We start from the raw sequence: 17,062 nt of genomic DNA on the forward strand, positions 1-17,062 counted from the left end.
TTAGTTATCAGATGAGGTCAACTATATTCTCCCTTTGGTATCATGATTACAACTTGGAAAGCTATAAAATTGTACTTTTCCATTTTAAAGAATGCTACTTAGGCTCAGTTTGGAAGGAGTACAAATACAAATATGTAGCCTGCAAATCTATGTATTTTTGTATTATTTTGTATGTATTTGTGTCGTATATATTTGTGTTTGTACTCCTTCCAAATTGAGCCTTAATGACAATTTAAAAGACAGAATCGTGCGTATCTTCCCCAAGTAAAATCTAGAGCTCTAATAGTTGATATAAATAAGATAAAGAGGTTAACTTAAAGCCCATGAATACTAACCCACTCATTTTTTTTTTGGTTTAACGAGTTGCCTGAATATAACTGACATCATAAAAAAAGAACAATTAGTAGTTAAAATATCATATAATTATGACAAGTGCAGAAATCTTGCTGGAAAATATCATCAAATTCCTTGTAATTACCAAAAAGAGATTTTACTCTTACTCTTAGGCTATGTTTGGTTTGAAGGAAAAGGTAAGTATAGGAAGGGAAAGGTAAGGAAACCCATACAAGATTTGTAAAGGTTTCCTTACCTTTCCCTACTTTTTCCTTCAGACCAAACATAGCCTTAGAGTTACTACTTTCCATTTCTATGCAATCAGATAAGCAAAACTCCATCTACAACTTTCCATTGTATTTTGTTCACAACCAATGGGTAATTCTTACTTTCTCCTTGTTATTTTTTTCTTCATTTTATTCTTCAATCATAGTGTTTTAAAATAGAACTTTGTCCATCGTTAGTATCACCTTTAACAAACTTGTTTTCTGGCCTCCTTAACATGCTTATTTGGAACTTGGTAGAAGCAATTGAATGCCTTATTCCAATTCTTCAATCCTTCATACCAATGATCAGAATTAATCATGTATTTGGAATTGGCTTCTATAAGGACAAGTTGTTTTGGAGCTTCTTTTTGTTGGGTATTTATTTAAGGTAGCTATAGACACAATTTGGAGCTCCACTCTTTTCAAGATGCTCATTTTAGGACACATTCTTCCTCTTGCTGATAGTTGGTGGCTTTTGTTCAGAACTTCAAAGGAGGAAATAAGGGTCTGTTTGGTTCATAGTTGGAATCAGAATCAAAATCAAAATCTTCCAGAATCAAAATCAGAATGGTCCATTTCAATAGTTTGTTAGGTTCATGTAGGAATGGGAATGGGAATTAGAATCAGTAGGAATTGGATTTCATTCCCAAGGGGGTAGGGAATGGCCATTGCCTCAAATGGGGGAATGCCATTCCAGCAGGAATGAGAATGGGATTTCGATTTTTCCCAACCAAACAGTTTGAATCAGAATAGCCCATTCTGATTCCGATTCCAGGCCCCTATTCCCATGAACCAAACAGGGCCTAAATATTTTAATTGTTCTAGGTACCAACAATACTAGAATATTCTTGACCCAAAGATATCAAACATGGTGATTGAATTCTTTCACACATAACAACTCCCCCAAGAAATAAATAATACCAATATGGTTTTCATTCTCAAAAATAATGCCCTAGTAGATACATCCAACCATAGACCCATCAACCTCTATAACATACTATATAAAATTATTTCCAAATGGGTGGTTTAAAGGTTATAGCCTATCTTGCAAGAACATGTACACCTCCCCTTATCGGTATGAGTTCTTAAAAGATAGATAAATCTCAGATAATATCCTACTAGCCAAGGAAATCATTCACATGCTAAGAACTCAAAAAAGGAAAAGGGTTATAACTAAATACATCAGTGCATCTCCGCTCCCACATTCTCAAGAAAAATAGGAGGAGAATCACATCACCACTTACATCTAAGCAAAGGATTACGACAAAGAGACACTCTCTCCCTCTACCTCTTCATCATAGGTATGGAAACCTTACCCAACTGCAAGGGAAAGATTTTACTGAAGGAGTTCTATAGGATATTAAATTCAGGCGAAATGGGTTAGAAGTCACACACCTATTATCCACAGATGATGTCATACTATTTTGTAAAGTTGATCCTACACAAGCCTAATCCTTGTCTCGCATCCTACAGGAATTTGAAGCATTGTCTAAACAAAAAATAAATTATGCAAAGTCATCCATCATGTTCAAATGAAATGTGCCACATCAACACCAAAAATTCCTCTCAAACATGCTCAACATTAAACAACCCTTAAAAGGCTCCAAATACCTAGGCATCCACTAAGGTCTCAAGGAGAGAAGTGTGGGCTCTTACAAAGAGTTGACAGAGAAGCTATCTCAAAAAGTAAATCAATGGAGTACTAAAGCCTCTCTCTCAAGCAGGTAGGAACACTCTCATTTAAGTCAACTCTCCAATCCATACCTGTTTATACAATGCAACCACCATTTTGCTAGTAGAGACACATTCCAACATAGAGAGAACAATGAGAGAATTCTGGTGGTATAACAACAAACACAAGACGAAGCATACAATATCTTGGTCCAAGATTTTCCTATCAAAGAAAATGGGAGGTTTAGAGATCAGGCACAGTCTCCAAATGAACAAAGCAATGTTTTGTAAACAGGTATGGAGACTCCTTACTTGCCCCAACATTACATGTGCTAAGGCTATAAAATCCAAGTATTTTCCTAGATCCAATATTGTTAAAGCAAAAAGAGGTCTGTCAAGTTCACATTAGTGGAAATGTGCTCATGATATTTTGAAAGATCTGAAGCTGAACTTGCTTTGGCTACTGAAGGATGGATTGTCAGTTCATGCCTTTCACGATCCCCGGATACCAACTATCCATGGCAGTGTCCCTTCACCATGAGTGGCAATTAAGTTCCCCTAATCCAAGGAACCTAAAAGTCCATGACCTCATCCAAAACAATCAAAATTGGAATCACTCCATCATTTCTCATTGCTTTGAGTCCTCTAGTGTTCAACACATCTTAAAAACACAGTTGAACCACAATTTGGATTCAGACTAACTAATTTAGAAACCAACATCTCTAGAAACTTTTTAGTTGCTTCAACCTATCACTAGGTATCCTCTGCTCTACCATCCTCATCCACTCCACACTTACATGGAAACACCTTTGGAGAACCAAAAATCTGGAAAGATTCCAAATTTTTGTATGGAAGCTTCTATGGAACGGAATGCTCACCAAAGACAAGTGTTCTGCTTGGCTATCAACAAATGACCTAAAATGTCCTTTTTGTCTCTCAACATTTGAGATAGACACCCATATCTTCTTCACCTATTCATATACCAGGGCAATATGGTTGCTAGGACAAGTAGGACTCAACCCGAACAGAGTTACAGATCAATCAACCTTTATCGTTATCTCTGGCTAGTTTCAATCTTTACAAAATTCAGTTGATAAGGAGACCCAACTCTACCTCTTTAGAAAGGGTGGTGTTATACTCTACTACATCTAGACGGAAAGGAACAAACTCATCTATCACAATGAACTGATTTCTCTCATCTCAATCATTAATCAAGTTTTATCATAGCTTGGATCGTATATAATTGCTCCAACTATAGCATCGCCTCAGCATATGCCATCCACTAACACTCATTACCTACAAAATGGTGGTTCTTTTGATCCCACCATAGGACATGCAGGATGCACTTTCATCATCCAATGCTATCGAGTCCAGACCATTGCGGAAGGCATGTCCTAGTTGCTAGAGTGGTCACGTTGATTGTTGGAGTTGTAACATTGAAGATCACATTGTAGGAGATCAATAGACTCCTATTAATTAATAAAGAACTGGAGCAGAATGTAACGTGTTCAAAGACTTCAAAGTCCTTGATGGAAGGACTTTCTGAATGCCTCAAGATTGCCTATAAACAGAGACAGTCACCACTTGTCAAGGCGTCCTCTTAGTTACTTCTATCCCATCGTTGGAAGCCTAGAGTCGAGTGGAGAGTGTCTCAGACCAACAAACTGAGTTAAAGTTTTTTTCAAGTCTCGAGTAGCCAAAATGGAAGGTATATATGCCCCTATTTGATTTTCTCTTTAGTTTTAAAATGCTCAGAGGTGAATGTTATGTGGATTTCCATAATTTTTTTTTTCTTCAAATTGGTATCAGAGCCATCTAAAATGCTTAAAAAAAATTGCATTTACCGGCGATTTGGCTGGATTCCAACCAAATAAATGCCATAAACAGATCCCCATTTGACTGCCGTCCATATTTGATCTATTGGAGGCTGACTAGCCGCCAGAAATGACCAAAAATAGATGGTCTGAAATTGGTGTTTTAGCTCGGGTTGTGCAAAACCCGATTGAGCAAGTCAAGCGAAGAAGACGAATTTTTCGGGTCAACTATAACCCGTTTTCAACAAAATTGTATCGTATATGGTGGGCCATCGCGGCCACGGTACCGTGTCCGGCATAGTACGCACGCCAAACTGTTTCCGTCCGAACCAATCTATTCGAATCAATTTAATCCGGTCTATTCGAACCAAATCGGTTCTAAACTCACCAGAAAAAGTTTTGGGGCTAGTTCATATGTTTTAGAGTGGTTCTTGACTGGTTCAAGGGATATTCAGTATATCAACACCTATTTAATATTTTTTGAATATTTATTCTAAATTAAGTTTCTTTTCTGCACTTTTGTTTGGAAATTAAATGCCTAGTTCAGCCTTAAATAAACTCTTTTTGTATTATATTTGATGATTAAAGGTTTCCCTTTTAATTTAATTGAATGAAAAAATATTATAAGGGTGAATATCATTACTTTTACTTTTAAAAGATCATGCATAGACATTATTACCATCAATCATATTATGTTCTCTACTTATATAGAAACTAAAGAACGTGGAATATAGTGATTGACTATTCATTTGTTCTTAAGAACAAATTGAGGACCAAAAGCCAAAGCATTTGGGTGTCAAATTGGTATCAAATACTTTGTGATTTGGCCATTAGTTGACCATTCCATTGAACCCGTGAATGATTAACCCAAAGGTAATATTATTTATCGTGGTTTAATTGGAGTGATCAAGGGAATTTCATCTGTGTATATTTATTATTAATTACTTGAATCCAAAGCTTTAAGTGATTAATAGTCAATATATGCATATATGATTTGCCTTGTAATGTAATTAAACTCACTTGGTTACTATGAAATCATTCTTGAACCCAAAGGAGAGAGGGTGATTTCATATATAACTTTGTCATTTGCAGTTTGTTTATTTCACTCCCAATGTGTAAATTTGGTATTTATATTTGCATGGCAGCCTTGAACACTCAAAACCTATTTGTTCAATTTCAATCATTCTCCATTGAACTCTTGACTGGAACCAACTACAAGAGATAGAGAAGTCAGATTGACATAGTCTTGGGATCTTGTGGGTATGACATTTTCCTCACACAACCCGAACCTTTACAGCCTTCGACAAATGCAAGTAGCCAAGTTCACACTAGATATAACAGTTGGCAACAAGCCAATAAAATGGTTCTTCTTATTATTCCAAGTCAAATTTTTGAACCATTTAAAGCTGACATTCCCATTTCTGATATTGCTAGGGAAACCCTTGATACTATCAAGAGTCAGTTTATAGGCTCCACAAAGGCCATGATCATGAATTTTATTTCCCAACTCTTTGTTGCAAAATTTGAACAACTTGAGAATATTAGAGAATTCATCAGTAAAGTATCTAGGATTGTTTAACAACTACGTGATTTGAAGACAAACCTGGATGACAATTTCCTTGTTTATGCGGTGTTATATGCTTTTCCTAAGTCATTTGAAACCTTTGTGGTTAATTACAACACTAGTACTCACAAATGGAGTGTGAATGAACTGATAAACCAATGTGTTCCAGAGGAGAGACAATAGAAAGGCAGAATTGAATCTGCACATGTTTATGCTCTAGGATCAAAGAAGAAACAGTTTAAGAAAAACGAACAAAAGGAAAAACCATAAGTATAACCCTAAGGAGCAAAGTTTCACTAGGCCTGAGTAGAAGAGGGTAGAAGGAATTACCTACAATTATTGCAAAAAACCAGGACACTACAAGTCTAATTGTTGGAAGTCAAAGAAGGAGAGCAAGCAAGGAACCCCTTAGCCTTAGTGTGCTTAGAATTGAATTTTGTGGATATACCCTTAAATACATGGTGGATTGATTCTGGGTGCACTATTTACATTTCAAATGCCTTATAGGGGTTCCTAAATGTAAGGAAGGTTGATTTAGAGAGCATCTACATCTACTTGGGGAATGCAGAGCATGTCGAAGTCTTAGGAGTTGGCACTTATAGACTTATCTTATAATCTAGATTCGCACTAAATCTTATTGACACTTATTATGCACCTTCTATTAGAAGAAACATAATTTCACTTTCAAATTTAGATACTTGTGGGTATTCATTTTATTTTTCTAGAGGAAGTCTTACTATTAGTTATGGTTTGAATAATATTGGCTTTGCAACTTGTTTAGATGGGCTTTACAAGTTAAATCTTGATCAATCATATGAAAAATCATTGTTGCTTGTGAATGTTGAATCTTGTCATATTGACAGCTTGCCACTAAAAAGAAAAGTGAGGGAACCTTCATCTATGCTTTGGCATCGAAGGTTAGGGCACATATCTAAAGATAGTCTTAATAGACTAATAAGAGAGGGTGTAAGTACCATGGTAAGGTGGAAGTTGGTCAGTCTCTGAAGGTCCGGAGATAGTGGCGGGAAAGAAAGAGAACATGGGGAAGGGAGGAGAAGAGAGGAGAGAAGGGAGTCATTCTCTTTATGAGAAACCCTAGGTCAAAACTGTTATTATGTTGTCTCCCCCCCTTTGGGGAATAATTGCTCTCCCCCTTTTATAGAGAGAAAGTTAAGATTATTAAGGAGAAGTTCTTTCTTGATAGGAAATGGGATATTTTTTGTTAGGAAAAGATATCTTTCCTTTTGTTTGACTATTAAGGGATCATTATTAGAGAATCATGTCCATTCCGGATTTTCTCCGTATGTGACCATATTATACTGACATGGTGTGGGTGATGTCATTGTTCGGTGGGCCACTTTTATTAGGGTAACATGCGTAATTTAAAGGCGCACGTGTAATCGACATTTATTCCTGATTCCGCAGTTCTGTAATGGTCTCGGGTTCATCACAACTTTGCATGCATCCGAAGTTCATCGCGAATCCGTGCGCGTCTTTATAGATCATCACAGATTCGCACGTGTTTAAGCTTTACCGCAAGTTTATGTATGTCTAAGGTTTATCGCGGATTCACGCTAGCCGATGCTCATGACGACCCGGATCAAGTATGAGTTTGTGATGAACTCATTGCAAATGTGTGATGGGTTATAGATTCATCGCAGGCATCCATGTAGTGTTGATTTGATACCCTCTGTATTCTAATGGTCTTAGTGACCACTATGTACCTACATTAGCCCCCCTACTTATCGGTAAGTGGAATTTTACTGATAAACATTTTTGTCATCGTGTTTTCTTCAAGGTTTCGCGATGGAATGATGAAGAAAAGATTTATAGATGTTGTGGCATTCTGATCTTTTTGCATTAGGTCTGGTGATCATTCATGTTCTTGATGATATGCTCTACAAACTTTGCATGCGGGAAAAAAATTTATTTGGGTATGTTTGATAGCCCCCCTACTTAATGACAAGTATTAACTTGTCAATAAGCATTGTGGTATTCAACTTAATAATGATCTTGGATGGGAATCGAGAATTTTCATTTTGTGATTCAGTCCCTCTGCCTTTTTGAGAGGGTGTCGTGTTAACTCGTACTTGTTTTCTAGGTCATTGGAGTTTTTTGAAGGTCTAAGTGATGGAAACACCATAGGAGCATTTTGTAAGGTAAAGCTCAATACTTTATGTACTTTTGCCCCCTTATTTCTTGATAGAAGTCATTGTATCAATAGACAAGTGAAATGAATTTTTGACTACTTTAATGTTCAACTCTCCTTGGATTTTAATAAAATGTCTTCTATCGAGAAACAGTTAAGTGAGGTTTGCTAGGTGTGTGATCTTCACCTTAAAGTGGCCAAGGCCAGTCTTTTGAAGGCTACTGATGTCTCGCCCAAAATTATTACCCTTGGCTAAGCGGTCATTGAAGCGTAGTTTTAGGTGTCGAATCCACAGAGAAGTTGATTAAACCAACAAAAGGAGTTATCACTAAGAGTGAATAACCTAGAGAAAATGATTTTCTAAAAATAAAATGAGCAAAAATATTTGAATAAAAGTAACGATGATTAAAGGATGAAAAGTAATATTGTGATGAACAAGGTTTCGAGATTCACTTGATCGATTTGCTTAACTAGTCTCGACTTTGATTCCTATTTATCACTCAATTGCAAGTTTCACATCCCAATCAAACAATCGGAAAATATAACTTTGAATCCAAAGACAAGAACAAAAGTATTTGTTCTGAGAGAATTAATTTTTGATAAAGAACATAATGATCTATTCTTACAAACTACCCAAGAACGACAATATATCAAATTGTCAGTATTGCAGTCAATGATCAACTCAGAAAATAAATCTACCAAATCAATTATTTTCTAACAAATTGCACATAAAAAGAGCATGACTAATCTTATATGGAAATTGAAGATTATAACTTTAGGGTTTATCAAAATAATAAAAGAAATCTCTAAAAAACAAAATTAAATATTGAAATCTCTCAAAGAATCAAAGTAAAATAACAAGTAAAACTCATCGATCAAGATCTTCCCAAGCCTTGTTGAAGCTTTAATCTCGCTTGGACGTCATTCTCCCCTCTTCTCCTCTGTGAAAAACTGAGAAAATAATGTCAAAATAACCTCTGCAAGTCGTCCCTTTTTGGTCAGATTTTTCTTTTTTATTGTGCTACCAGACTCCTCAATCTACTCATCCCGGATCCGCGTCTTATCCCCAATTTTTGCCTAGATAGAGATTTATTAAGAGACAGTTATCAACAGATGAATTGTAGCCCTATCTTCTTAGCTATTCATAGCATCAAGAATCATTGAATTTCGACATTTGTAGAAAAATATATGCCCAAATATCGAACCCTGTTCAGAGTAAAGTGGGAAACGAATAAACACTTATACTTGGGTCATTGAACTTGGGTTTGAGTTTCTTGTACCTATGTTTGGGCTTTCTTCCACTTAATTATTAATTCTTTCAACATAAAAATTGCACAAATAATAAAATTGACACTTATAAAATTATTAAAAAAAATATCACTTTTAAGCTCTTTATTTTACAAATGTCAATTGCTAAACACACTTTAGATATACATTTCCATGCTTTCATCAACTGAGAAGGTAGAAGCCCTCATGGAGGAGTGTGGTATCCAGCGGAAGGTAGTGGCCAGATACGAAGCGAAAGCAAAGGATTTGATTGACTTCGAGGCACGGGGGGAAAGGCTTTAGAAAATATAGTTGTTATGAAGAAGGATTGGGCTTCTATGTGAACATCCATAGTCACTCATTTTGAAAATCACATTTGTGAAAAGAATAGATAAAATTTTTGTCTTATGCCAGTGTCAAAGTGCTTTGATTTATTTTGCGTTAATGCCTTTTTCGTAGTACCAATGGGTTATTGGCCTTGGCGTATTACGCTCGGGTTATAGCGAACTTAAACATAGAAGAAAGCTTTCCCATTATATTAGTGCTCCATATGAGAGAGCCTTCGCAACGACAATTTTTTTGATTTTGTAATAAAACTTTATTGCATATTAGTTTGTAGTAAAGAGTCTGAATCAAAGTGGTGTGTAATGCGACTTGAAAATTGCATGGTCTGTGAATTTTTGTCGCAACTTGTATCAGTGCAAATGTTGAATGGTAATCAAATCATTTAAAGTTGATTGTTTTGTGTATTTCGTCTCCAATAAGTATTTTTCCTAAGTATTCTGGAAGTTAATCGCAATTGAATACCATTGTGAGTATAATCGGCCTTTATTTGTGAACTAATATAGAAAAAGGAAAGCGTGTGTGCCCCTTAGTTTGGAGGCTTAGCGCAAGTGTTAAACATTGTTGAGAAGAAAGAAAGTTGCAAGTTTCCAATGGCATTTGAAGGGACTTCGCAGGTTTTTAGATAATATCGGAAATAGTAGAATTCAAGTATTTTAGAGTTGTGCGCCCGTTGGACTCTATCGCAATCAAGTATTAACACATGCATAGTGAACTTTATCGCAGATCATTAGAAAAAAAAATGAACAGTGTTATTCCAACATCTGATATGCTATCAGGTGCGAAGGAGTTATCCCAAATAATGTTGTGTAAATAAGTAGATAATTAATATGTTCATAGAATCGGAAGTTTGAATTACTTTGTAAGGAAATGTAGTTTTGCTACCCACGCAAGGATCGAGGGTAGTCCTGCCTTAAGAAGGCGAGGCCCTTTATGGGCGATATAGTTGGGGTTTAGTCATATAGCATAAGTTGGAGTTTCATTGCAACCATGTTTGGGAAGGCAACTAGCCCTAAGGGTTAATTATGAGCTTCAGACTTTTGTGGCCTAAGGTTTTGGTCATCGCATAAGAGGGCTATCTGAGCTTTCCTATGGAAGTGAGATATCAATGGTCAAAATTAGTGTTGTTCTTTAGCAAAGTGTTATTGTCAATGTACGGAACGAGTGAAGTTTGTTCCCCCTTAGACCATTGCACTTATAAGTTAGACAAAGTATCTGCATTTATAAGTTAGACGAAAATCATACCTGATGTCGCCAAAGCTGTATTGGGGCTGTATGGAACATGAGAGTGCCTGGGATTGCTAGTGCCTTCTTAGGGTTGCTAGGGAATATGAGTGTGTGCCTAGGATTGTTAGGCCTTCCTGGGGTTGCTAGGGAATGTGAGTGTGTACCCGGGATTTCTAGGGAATATGAGTGCAAGCCAAGGGTTGTCAGGTGATATGAGTGCAAGCATGGAGTTTCCAGGTGATATGAGCATGCCTGGGGTTGCTAGGTCCTTCACGGGGTTGCCGGGGAATCTGAGTGCGCTTGGGATTGCCAGGGAATGTGAGTACGCCTACGGCTGCCAAGGCGTTCCGGGGTTGTCGGGGAATCTGAGTGCGCCTAGGGTTGCCAAGGCCTTCCTAGGGTTACCAGGGAATGTGAGCACGCCTGGGGTTGCCAGGGAATCTAAGTGCGCTTGAGATTTCTAGGGCCTTCCTGGGGTGGGTAGGGAATGTGAGCACGCCTGGGGTTGCCAGGGCCTACTTGGGGTTGCGAGGGAATCTGAGTGCGCTTGGGGTTGTCAGGGCCTTCCCGGGGTTGTTGGGGAATCTGAATGCGCCTAGGGTTGCCAGAGAATCTCCTGGGGTTGCCAGGATATATATATAAAATAAGTGTGGTCAAGATTCATTGCACAAATCAAAATATATCCATTATCAACAATTATATCATATTATTCAGAACATATTGATGTATCATAACTTCATTGCAAGACTCAAAATACATTGCAAGATATGTAATGAATGCTTTAAAAACTCGTTTCAAAATTTGTTAGCCTATCTCAAAGTCATATTTTTACCGTAAAAGAAGAACCATGTTTTTAAAACCATGCCTTTGAGAAACAACGATAAATTTTCGAATCTAACATATTTTACATATCTTAGGAATATCTTAGGAAATGGTATTGACAGCATGTTTTTGGAAATAGCTATTCAAATGGAAAAACCTTGCTAGAATAGTGCTTTGTGACAAAAGCGTGCTTTTGGGAAATAACTGTTTGGCCTGAAATACCGTTCTCAAATAGTGTGTTTCAATGGTTATTCGGAAAATAATGTTTTAGTTTGAAAACCCAAGGGTAAAGCCTAAGTTATGTGATTGTGCTATGGATTCAAAGGAATGTCTTCAAATTTGGAAAATGAGTTATGAGAAATGAAATTCCTTAATGTAACAATCCACTGTAAGTGAACTTTCCAAGTGACGGTGATTCTAGTGTAAAACCTCAAAATAGATTTTTGACCTCATGTAAATTCCTGACCACTAGATGCTAAGATGCAAATAAGTTAACGAAACGCAAATGATAGTTTCTATTAATAATCACAATAAATAAAAAATAATAATAATTTCTATTCATTGGAAAATCCAAAATAAAGTACATAAGAGCATATATCAATAGACTACACTAACTCGGTTGGTTGAATTTATTGTTTGACTTTGGATTGGCCAGAGTTGGATTTGGGTTAGGCCCACCCATTAGAGTCACAAGCAGGGTATATAGTCACTAGTTTCGGGTAGATTATCAACAAAAAAATTGAAGGATCATAATATTAGATCGTAATTTAAATATCAATAAACAAAATAATCAAATAAATAAAACAACTTTTCAAAGTCTAACAAACAAAAGCCTCACTAAATTACATAAATAAAATGGCATTTTAGAATCGAACAGAATGATTTTACCAGGATTTTCACTAGATTGTATGGATTGAATTTCAAAATCTAACAATAAGATCAAATGGATTCCAAAACTCATTGATTCTGAAATTTCGAATGGTATTTTGAGACAATCACCCCCCTTTTTTAAGGCGGTTGGTGAAATCAAGTTTTTAATAAAGTGGGTCCACTTCCAAGACATGTTAATCTATCCTTCATTGCGTGTATAAACAGGGTGTCTCTGTGTACAATAGGGATAGAGCATTTCTGAATTGATTGTTACAAAAAAAAAAAAAAATCTAACATAATTACCTCTATTGCAGTTAGTCGTTCTCCCTTTTTAATAAACCCCAATCTATCCCGTTACATGCTGCACCCTCAAGTTTATTATGACTTATGGATCATCATTAGATTTTAAAAGACAGTGGATGGTTACATCCTAAATTAGGTTCTCCCCTACCTGAGATTGGCTAGATAGAGCTATAGGGATGTCAACAGAGAGGTAGCCTTAAAAGCCTAGGTGTTAAATACATCTTCATGCTATATCAGGCAGAGCGCTGCTCATACTATATGAGGATCAAAGAAAACCTAAGACTAGTGCATGATAGTCAAAAGAGGTTAGAACCAACTTAATTATTCATAATATACTTGAATAATATTTTGAGTTCAATATCTTCCATCGTTTCCTAATAGACATGAATATATGTCAAGTGTAGCAGTACACTAAAGCAGGATATAATGTGCAACATGGTCTATTGTGCAGGTGTCATGTGTCCTTTGCAACATCCAACCATATTTTTTTCTCTAGGTTAGCCTTGAGAACAAGCATTTTCCACGATTTTCCACGATTTTTTTTTTACCTAAAAGGAATACAGAACAAAAGCGTCTACTTAGTAGAGAACAAGCAAAATACCCCAATTTTACAATTTCCAGACCCTCAAATCTTCCTCCCCCGTTTATTTTTAATCGCAGGCAAAAGGATCTGGCGAAACTTTCACATGCTTTTGATTAGGCTCTGAGTTCTAGCTAGGTTTTCAAAATTGAAAATATCATTGAAATAACTTCAGTAATTCTAAGGAATCTCATAGGAAATTTCCAAAACTCTAAATTAATCCGAATGGCAACCACCGACCTAAGATTTTAGAATTTTTTTTATCAGTAACAGAGTTTAAAATCATAGATTGTACGGGACTTACCTGAATCGGCAAAGTGAATGGAAGCGGTCTTCTGGGCACTGAGAATCACTCCCCCTTTTTTTATCCAAATCGTTTCGCATTGTTCCCTTCCGCAAGCGTCAACTAGAAGTCTGGTCTTCTCATCTTTCCGATCGGTGCACATTTATGTGTCGCAGGTGCCAAGCGGTCGCTGTTAAAAGGCGTTGGTGATGGACGCGGGAGTTTTAAATATCCCAGTTGTCGATTCCTTTGATTTCTCGGCCTATTCTTCGTTACATGAACAGCAAAAGTTTGACTGTCGGGCGGCTGGCGATACCCTATTGTAGGTTCCATTCTTGACTGATTAAAATATGGCCTTTCGGTTGCAGTTTCTCTGTCTACTGATGTATCTTCGTTGTCTGCGACGACAGGTTCGATTCAAGCGACCAGGTTTGCGAGAACTGAGGATTCGGATAGTGAATGGGGTAGCAAACAGTAGGACAATGAGAAAAACAACATGATGGAAAGAAATAAAATCAAGAACAGTTGGGCTTCTGCCTGATTCGAGTGGGAAACAAAGGAAATCTCGTTGCTGTGCATCTGCTTTTGTCGAAAAATGACAGTAAGCAATAAAAAAAAAAGAGAGGAAAACAATGGGAAAGGATAAAAGAAAGTTATAGAAGGTAAGAGAAAGGGAGAGAAAGACTTGAATAGGGTTTACCGCCACTATTCAATCGAGGAAGACGATGAACAGTGGCGACGAGTAGTGTTTACGCGAGTGAGGAGGAGAGAGAGGGAGGAAGGTGGAGGGATTGAAAAATTCTAGGTAGGAGAGGATTTAGAGCGAGGATTTGTTGTCACCGTTGGTTACGCGTGAAGACATGCTGCAACGACTTGCAACAACAAGAGAGACACCTTGATGATCGTTGCAGCAGCTGGAGAGACGCTTGGATGATTGGTGGTGGACTTGAGAGATATGGACGGAGAGAATAGAGGAACAGATAGAGTGTCAGAAACTGAGAGAGTTATTGTCGCCCTGCCGCTAGTTCGTTGGTTGAAGACGATGAATAGTGAAGAATCGCGATCTGAAAAAGGAACAAGAAAAAAGACAAAAGAAGAAGAAGAAGAAACAGAGAGGGAGAGAGATCAAGGGCTAGAGAAAATAAGAGGGGGAGAATGAGGGAGGGATTTCACCGCCGATTGGCCGCTGTGTGTCGAGAGGTAAGGGAGAGTTAACAACTGATTCATCCTTGTATTCGAAGGTCTAGAGATAGCGGTAAGAAAGAAAGAGGACGTGGGGAAGGGAAGAAAAGAGAGTAGAGAAGGGAGTGTGATAAACCCTAGGTCAAAACTGTTGTCTTCCTCCCTTGGGAATAATTGCTTTTCCGCTTTTATACAAAGAAAGTTAAAGTTATCAAAGAAAAAGTTCTTTCTTAATATTTTTTATTAGGAAATGAAATATTTCCTTTTGTTTGACTATTAAGAGATCATTATTAGAGAATCTTATCCCTTTCAGATTCTTTCCATATGTGACCCTATTATAATGACGTAGTGCGGGTGATGTCATCATTTGACGGGCGGCTTTTATTAAGCCCACATGCGTAATTTAAAAAATGCACGTGTAACTGACATTTATTCCGAATTCTACAGTTCTGTAATGGTCTTGGGTTCATCGTAACTCTACATGTGTCTGAATCACCTACATGTGTGGGATTGTGTTGTCGATGGTAAGATTCTATCTCCAAGATTACCTAAAACTTCATCCAAATCCATTAGTTGCTACTTTGTGGGGTATCCAAAAAGATCAAAGGGATATAAGTTGTATGATCCGTCAAACCCTAACTCTAACATCATCGAATCTAGGGATGTGAAATTTTTTGAAACAAGTAATGACAATTTTGAAAGGGGTAAAATTCAAATGGAAGACTTGATTGATAAAGTTTTATCGAATCTCACTCCAAATGTTATTCCAAATAATGCCGATGTTGGACCCTCACAGACACCTCAGAGAATTTGAAGACCTGCAATTTCAGATGATTACATAGTATATCTTACTGAACCTGATCATGTGGATAATGATTAAGGAAATTATTCAAAAGCCTTAAAACATCAGAATTCTGAGCAATGGTTGGAAGCCATGAAAGAAGAAATTAAATCTATGGAACATAACTCAGAATGGGAGTTGGTTGACTTGACAAAGGGGAGTAAATCCATTGGTTGAAAATGGGTCTTTAAGACCAAAAGAAGCTCTAATGGAACCATTGAGAAATTTAAGGCACGATTAGTTGCTAAGGGATTCACTCAATGTAGGTACATAGTGCTTGCTCAGTCCCTTAGAGCACATAAAACACTAGATTGATACCACATGGACGCTTGCAATCAGTTTGTAGCTCATCTTTCCTCTGCAATGAACTCATAGTACAACGTAGGTTTGCAATGAACCCACGGTTCATCACACGATTGCGATAAATCCATGCTTAACAAAAGCCAAAAAATAGACTCGAGTTGAACTTGCGATGAGTTTTTATACACTTTTAGTCCTGCGATGAACCCTAGACCGCTATGGGATCCCAGTTCGTTAAGAACCGAGCCTAAATATTGACTGCACATGTAATTTCAAGGAATGAGTGTAATAGGGTGCCATATAGGCTTAATAAGAGGCTACCCGCCACGTGTGACAGGGTGCGCACGTGGGTTATGAGGATCTTCGGGTGAAAGGAAAGTCAGTCCTCGAAGAGATCCCATAGGAACACGTGGCAAAACCCTACCAATGCTTCTTAATGACTAACAACGAATCTAATATTTCCTTTCCTAGTAGAAAACAAACACTTTTTTTGGCTCCTTCATTTCAGAATCTCAGGATCTTCCCTATAAATGGAGGTCCCACTCATAACGAAAGGCATTCATTTAGTCATTGATTAACCCTATCATTAGACTCTTGGTTCAGCCATCTCTCTCCACTCTTCTCGCTTTAGCCCTCTGATTGACTCCTTGCCCCTGGTCTTCCTCTGTCCTTCAAGGAGACCATCTCCTTAGCCTAACCACCCTACCTACACTCAAAGAGGAGTAGATTACGATGAGACTTTTTCGCCAGTATCCAAGAAGGATTCATTCCATGCACTAATGGCATTGGTAGCTCACTATGACTGTGATTTATTTCAAATGGATGTAAAAATTACTTCTCTCAATGGAGAATTAGAAGAAGTTATTTATATGCTTCGACCTGAAGGTTTTGTCATAGAAGGAAAAAAACAAAAAGGTCTATAAATTAAAAAAATCCATTTATGGACTTAAACAAGCTTTGAGATAGTGGTACATAAAATTCCGTACTGTCATAACAGTGCTTGGATTCAAAGAGAATGTTTTAGACAATTGTATCTATGTGAAGGTTAGTGGAAGTAGAGTTGCTTTTTTAATATTATATGTTGATTATATTCTCTTAGTAGGAAATGATCGATCAATGTTGTTAGAAACTAAGCAATTTTTATCTACCTCATTTGACATGAAAGATCTTGGTGAGGCATCCTATGTTTTGGGAATTAAAATATGCCGAAATAAGTAGTTGAGACTTCTTGGCCTTTCACAAGAAACTT

At 37.2% G+C, this 17,062-nt stretch overlaps 1 long non-coding RNA gene across 1 annotated transcript; it reads right to left on the reverse strand.

Moving 5' to 3' along the window:
• Positions 1-8,390: 8,390 nt before the first annotated feature.
• LOC104605805 (uncharacterized) lies at positions 8,391-14,836 on the reverse strand. Its single transcript, XR_736697.3, has 2 exons — positions 13,512-14,836; positions 8,391-8,874 (listed from the first exon to the last, which is right to left on the reverse strand). It is a non-coding gene; the product is annotated as an uncharacterized LOC104605805 (long non-coding RNA).
• Positions 14,837-17,062: the final 2,226 nt, after the last annotated feature.

Source organism: Nelumbo nucifera, chromosome 1 (assembly GCF_055504915.1).
Source record: "Nelumbo nucifera cultivar China Antique chromosome 1, China Antique-T2T, whole genome shotgun sequence".
Lineage (NCBI taxonomy): Eukaryota > Viridiplantae > Streptophyta > Magnoliopsida > Proteales > Nelumbonaceae > Nelumbo > Nelumbo nucifera.